This window comes from Pinus tabuliformis, chromosome J (genome assembly GCF_031772625.1).
Source record: "Pinus tabuliformis cultivar Carrire ecotype Pingquan chromosome J, CPIR1, whole genome shotgun sequence".
In the NCBI taxonomy this organism is placed as follows: domain Eukaryota; kingdom Viridiplantae; phylum Streptophyta; class Pinopsida; order Pinales; family Pinaceae; genus Pinus; species Pinus tabuliformis.
In genome coordinates this window covers 1,189,909,312-1,189,916,742 of record NC_142295.1, presented here as the reverse complement: position 1 = coordinate 1,189,916,742, position 7,431 = coordinate 1,189,909,312, and positions in this window count along the sequence as shown.

Genomic DNA, 7,431 nt, shown 5'->3' with positions numbered 1-7,431 from the left:
TCTTCATGTTATTGTAAGCTTTGTTATGTGATTCATTTCCTTTCTATACTGCTGCATATTAAACAAATGACGTGATAAAGTTAGAATTCATGCTTGCCATGCTCTGCTTTCAAATTTGTTTAATTTCTATGTTTTCTACTGTCCAAAGAGAATTCAAATCCATTGTTTGCTCTCTTTAGCCTTCTTATCTCTCTTCCTAATCATCCACTTCAGCTAAAGACATCAATACAAGTTCCTACCTTGCCCCAAAGACCCCCCTGCAGAAACTGTGTCCAATCCCCGCACCCTAAATTGCAGCTCCTCAATTTGCCACCAAAAACCCCAAAAACCCCCAAATCAACCTTCAAATCAGTTTACTAGCCTAATAGCAGTGTTATCTTGATTGGTCATCTCATCCCATTGAAAATTTTCCGAGATAGACCGGAGAGAGCCTTCTCATACCCCGTAGGGCTAGCTACGAGGTGAAATGGTTTGATGTAGCTTTGAGATTTGCCTTCTCAGCCTGAGGTGAAATTTCAAACGCTAACAGAACCAATAGGTGTCCCATGTTAAACTGTTAATTCCAGCAATTAATCTCCCCTTTTCCTCTAGATCTGGATAACATGACTGCTCCAATGTTTTCACCGCTGTCAATTTACCTGGAGTGCATTGGGAAATCATGTTTGACAAGTAGAGAGTATTATTAACCAATTCAACCAAATTACTTGTGGTTGATTTGCATCTTGAAATTGCTCTCTCTGCTTTCATTAACTGGGACTGCCATTCTGTAAACAATATTTCTTTATGTGACTCTAAAATTCTTGGTAAATTTGTCACTTGTCCCTGATCGGTATCTTGCCAGTCAAGAAATTCAGTTAATGTTTCTTCAGCTTGATCCAATTCTGTTCTAGCCTTTTCTGTTTGTTTACTTATTGATGCTGTCAATTCGCATAGTGGTTCCGCCTGGGTGATTTGTTGACATAGAAGCATGATTTGTGTTATTAATGCCTTATTTATCTGTAATGCTTCTAATTTGAATTCGGCTATCTGTGGAATGCCCTTTGTATTTTCAAGTTGTGCTGATAGTTGAGAAATCTGCTCATCTTTTGTCTTCAGCATTTGTTCATTTGCTGCCCTCAGTTGTGCCAAGGCCTCAGACAACTCTTTCTGCTTCTGGACTGCGCTGTGATCAATCCTCTATTTCTCTTCTCACAATTGTTGAGTTAATTGATTATTTATTTGCTGTTGTGTTAACAATTGCTGTTCTGCCTGCTCCACTTTCTACTGTGCTTCTGTTAGTTGTGCTTGCAATAAAAATATTTCCTAGTCTTTTGTTTTTAATAAAAGACTCACCTTTGATGCCTTGTCTATTGTTGCTGCCGAATAGGCTCCAGCATATTGTGATAGCTTTGTTCGGTCATCAGAGGGGTCGAATTCCTCCTTCCAAACCACATTTCCCGTGACCGTCTGTTCTGGGAAAAGGGAAGGTTGATCAGTCCTTCTCCTCTTCCTCTGTCGTTTTACCACAGCTTTGTGTCTTGGGCTATAGAAGACATCCAAAGGAGGAATTTCTTCTATCTGCAAAATAATTTGATCGGAGGGATCCTTTGGGATTATTTCTACTTCCTTTGAACTGGGTAGGCCGCTGGTTCCAGTTGGAACCTGTTTTGAAGTGGTCTCCTGTGTATCTGCCACTTTTGAAGTTTCGGTGTCTTTTGAGCACTCAAGATTACTGATAATTGAATCAAATTGCTGCCATTCCTGGAGCAATTTGGGATCAATTTGAGTATCCACATTTACCTCTATGTTGCTCTGTTCCTGCCTTTTAGTCTGGGTTTCCTCCTGCACTTTCTCCTGTTCTTTGTTCTGGGTTTCCTCCTGCACTTTCTCCTGTTCTTTTGTTGTAACCGGAGGTTCCTTAGTATGTCGTTGTTCAGGCTCGCTTGGTCTTGTTGTTGGGGTTGTCGCTAACAGATCTAGAGGCAGAGTTTGCAACCTCTGTTCTCTAAGTCTGTTGAATTCAGCTAACCCTTCATCTTTGTATTGCATTATGGCCAGCGATCTAACTTGATACATTGATTCAGCTGAAGAGAACAGGTCATCAAACTTATCTTCTACATGATCAAACTTTGTTAATTTGGCCTGTTCAAGTGCATTATAGGCGACTTTGTTGGGATCAAATCGCCTATTTGGGAGAGTCGCTAGAGTTAATGATTTCATTTTCGTAGCTTCTTTTTCTGCATGTTTGAAATCATGCAAAGTGTAGACACCACATCTCAGAGGAAAGGAGGGCCAGACCTGCTTCTTATTTTTCTTCAGAGTTTGTGTAACTCCTTCGGCAATAATCTGATAGGCTATCTCCCTTGCCAGCAGTTTATCAGGTATGTACAAAGGAAGAACATGAGGTTCGGCTTGGCTGCCGAAAATTCTTATATAAGTAAATTTCTCCTCTCCGAACCATCTTCCTATTGATGTCAAATCAATCCCTGCTTGGTAAGAAATCTTGGGAGCAGGTTTATTAAAAATAGAATAATGAATGGGTAACATGAAGCCGTTGCAGACTTGGTACAAATGGTGCTTATAGGAAGTCTTCCACAATTTCTGATGGTATATGTGAATAGGCGTGGGGTCTTGTGGAGTCCACTTCCAGCCGAGTACAGGAAACTCAGAATTAAAACACAGGGTATCTAGTATATAAGCACTGTAGTAGAATGGGGGAATAAACCTTTCTGAGACGGAAGTTTTAGTTCTAAAACTAAGAACTGCTGTCGCTAGCTTATCTGACAGTATGGTTGCCCAATCCATAATCTCACTATTACATGTCACTTCCATCAAGGGAACCATTTCTATAGTGAAATTAGCATAATCGTGCAACATCCACAATCTACACATCATTATCCCAGCATAACAATACAGAGAACATAGAGAATCAACAGAGTACTTACCGGAAGTTTCATGCTTGTGTGTCACCGGATTTTGCCTCCATTCCCGAATGGGTTCGGATTAATTTTCGTTCTCACTTCGGAATTTCTCCATAAATGCCTTGTTGTACTTCTTTTCTGGCTCAGGCAAATGATACATTTGCCTCAAATCATCAGCCTTGAATGAACCGAAGATTCTCCCATCTTTGGTGCAGAAGGTTCTGTCTGTGATTGGGATTTCCTCAATTTCCCACTTTACTACATCCGTATATGGGAGAATTTGTTCCTGAGCCGCTATCCGATGAAGGAAAGAGTCGACCAAGTCTTTCAAAGTACCATCAGATTTTCTACTGGAACCCGCTATAGCTTGCACTGCCGTCACCTTTGGTTCTTCGGCTTCGATCAAATTATAGGTACTTTGCCAAGTGGTCTTGCCAAGTCCTGAACATGTAGTATCAGATATTAATCCTTTCTTTTTAGTTGTTGGATCAGCGACGGCTTGTCCTGTGGCTGGTGTAGTGGAAGCGACTATGGTTTTCTTAGACTTCTTCCCCATTCTGTTTGAATCTATTACTTCGGAAGAATTCTGCACAGTAGTGGAAATAAGCGTAACACAGAGAATTGGTAGCGAAAACCAAATACGAGTGAGATATATTGATCAATGCATGATGAGGGATTAACTTAAAGTGGCCACGGAGACAATCTATGAGAAGATTTTTTAAGCTTACTATTTCATTAAATGGCCATTAAAACCTGCCAATCCTTTAAATGCTCATCATATCTCTTATCGGCCGCATGATTTGTTTAAGCGTGCCTTGGACATTTTGGCGGTTGAGCGCAGGTGAATCACTGTTTGAAAGATAAGGCCTTAAATACGAATTAATCGTAATACCTCTGCTTTAACGGCTTTTTGAAGTTTGCGCTTTTGGCTTTATCGCAATCGGGTGTCGGGGAAAACTTAAATCTTTATATTGACACCTTTTGAATTCCCCGATCACCGATAGCGATATCGCATCGCATCACATTGGGAGTATGGGCACTTTAAAAAGCATGCATGGTATATCCCCGATCGCCGATAGCGATATCGCATCGCATCGGAGCGAAAGGGACGTGATCGCATCGCATCGGAGCGAAAAGCATTTAATCGCATCGCATCGGAGCGGGAGGCACTTTTGTTATGGGAACTTATTATTGCCGATATCCGATAGCCTACTGCATGTCATCGCATCGGAGAAAACCAACGGGCCTTTAAGTTATGCTTCCTTTGTCATTGCGATATGCGATCTTGCGATCGCTTTATCGCAATGATAAAAGATTAATTATTTATATTATAAGACCAAATAATTGGTTTGTCAAAAAGGTTTTTTATAATGCTTTCATTTTGTTTTTCGGACCTTTTTGAATAATGCAAAGTTGATACCAATTAAAAACAAAAAGGGACCCATTTCATATTATAGTTTTATGATTAAAATGGTATGAAATGGGGGATTGTTGTAGAGCACAACACTTTCACAAACAAAATATCTCAAGCAAATCTTCAAAAGTATGGAATGGAAGATTCTAAACCAGTGTGTACTCCAATTGTAACAGGATGCAGTCTTAGTTCTAATGATGAATCACCAACAGTAAACCAACCAACATACAGTTCTACGATTGGAAATCTGCTCTATCTAACAAGTACCAGACCTGATATCATGCATGCAGTAGGAATTTTTGGAAGGTTCCAAGCAAATCCAAAGGAATCACATTGTTATGAAACCAGCTCACAAAAAGATAGAAAAGATAGATCAACGCCTTAGAATTCAGCCTCTTCAAGGGGGAAACCTCCCTTACATTACATAAATGAACAATTCTTGGATGAATCAAATGAAAAAACCTCCTTTCTATATATAAGAGTCTAAGGAGTCACAATATAACCCAGCCGACCTAACAATAATAATATAAAGCCACAAAAATAACAATAGAGGGATTCTATGGGGTGCAGTAATAACAATATGGGGATAATAGGGGCACAACAATATTAATAAGGGATGCAACTACTATAGTAATGGGGTAATCACTAGTATTATAGGGACCCAACACGCCCCTCTCCTTCAAAAAAGTGTTGTCTTTAACACTTGAGTAGTTCTGGATGCTTCTGTATAAAATTCTCATCCTCCCATGTGGAATCTTCAGTGGATAAGTTCTTCCACTTGATAAGATACTCCAAAATTGATCAATTTCGTAGCTGTTGAGTTCTTATTTATGTGTCTGCTTCCGGTTCCAATATAATTTTTCCTTCCTCGTCAAGTTCTGGCAATATTGTTTGAACTGGGAGCTTGTTGCCTATAACCTTCTTGAAACATGAAACGTGGAAAACTGGGTGCAATCAATAAGCTGCAAGAAGCTCCAATTTGTATGTCATAGTACCAATCTTTTGCAACACCTTTTACAGACCATAATACTTTGGTGATAATTTATTATCCTTCTTAACTTGCTTGAGGGACATTTGCTTATATGGTTGTAGCCATAGGAATACCCAATCACCTACATCAAAACTTCTTTCACTGCAATGTTGATCTGCCTGTTGTTTCATTCTATTATGTGCCAACACGAGGTTATCCTTTAAGAGTTGGAGGACTTGTTGTCAATGTTCAATGTGATGTTCCACTGCTTGAACCTTATAATTTTCTCTTAAATATGATATGATGGATGGTGGCTGATATCCATAAAGTGCCATAAATGGGGTAATTTTTGTTGATGTATGGAAGGAAGTGTTATACCACCATTCAGCCAAAGGCAACCATTTGACCCATTGTGTATGTTTATCAAATACAAAGCAACAAAGATATCATTCCAAACATTTGTTTACTATCTCAGTTTGCCCATCAAATTGAGGATGATAAGATGAGCTATGAGCTAACTGAGTACCAAGACAAGAAAATAATTATGTCCAAAAATTTCCAGTGAAAATGGGATCTTTGTCACTTACAATAATCTTTGGGTTTCCATGTAGCTTTTGAATTGCTTCCATAAATGCAGCAGAAACTGTACTCGCTTTAAATGGATGTGATAATGCACAAAAGTTTTCATACTTGGTAAGTCTGTCAACTACCACCATGATGACACTCTTTCCCTCAGACTTGGGTAAACCTGTGATAAAATCCATTGAAACCTCCTCCCAACATTGGCTTGGAATGGATAAAGGTTGTAATAGACCCAGTGTCTTAATTGTTTCAACTTTATTTTGTTGGCAAACCAAACATTCCGCCACAGATTTTTGAATATCCAATTTAAGGCCATCCCAAAAAAATTCCTTCTTAACCCTGTGGTAAGTTTTTAAAAATCTTGAGTGCCCTCCTAAGGGAGAAGTGTGCAATTCCATAAGAATATTTTGTTTTAGTTGGGAATTCTTACATAGGTATAAGCGATCTTTGTACCATAAAGAATCATTTTGCCATTTAAATGTATCAGACGTACTGGAATCTTGTTGTAACTTTCGAATAAGTGCCCACACTTCTTCGTCATTCTTCCATTTCTCCTTTGCTTCGTTTATCCAATCTAGTTGGATAATAGAAATGGCGCACAACAATGCTTCCATATCCTCATCCTTTCTTGAGAGTGCATCTGCCACCACATTTTGCTTCCCTTTTTTGTAGATGATTTCAAAGTCATAACCCAACATCTTTGTGACCCACTTTTGTTGCTCTTCAGAGGATAATCTTTGTTCTAAAAAATATTAAGGCTATCATAATCCGTTTTTACCTTGAAGTGTCTTCCCATTAGGTAGGGTCGCCATTTCTTAAGTGCATGGAGTATTGCCAACATTTCCTTCTCATAAATAGCTTTGTGTAAAAACTTTCCCTTGATTGGACAACTTTCAAAAGCAATGGGTCTTTCATCTTGCATTAAAACAGCACCAATTCCATTTCCTGAAGCATCACATTCCACAATAAAGGTTTTTGTGAAGTCCGGTGTAGCTAAGACCGGTGCTTGGCACATTACCTCTTTAAGATGTTCGAAGGCCTTTGTTGCTTTTGGAGTCCATGAAAATGCATATTTTTTCAATAATGTTGTTAGGGGTATCGTTATTCTCCCATAATTCTTAAGAAACTTGCGATAATACCCTGTCAACCTGAGAAATCCTCGCAAATGTTTTATGGATGTGGGGATTTTCCATTTCTTAATGGCTTTAATTTTGCTAGGGTCTACCTTAACTCCTTCATGAGATACAATATGACCCAGATATTCCACCTCTTGTACTCCAAAGAAACATTTGGATATTTTTGCATATAATTGTTTCTCCTCCAATAGTTGTAGCACCCTGTCAACATGTTCAACATTATCCTTCCAAGACTTGTTGTAGATTAGTATATCATCAAAAAATACTAACACAAATTTTCTAAGGAATGGTTTGAAAATGGAATTCATCAAACCTTGAAATGTTGAAGGTGCATTGGTAAGGCCAAAAGGCATGACCAAAAATTCATAATGACCCTCATGAGTTCTAAATGTTGTTTTTGGAATGTCTTCAGTCTTCATTCTGATTTGA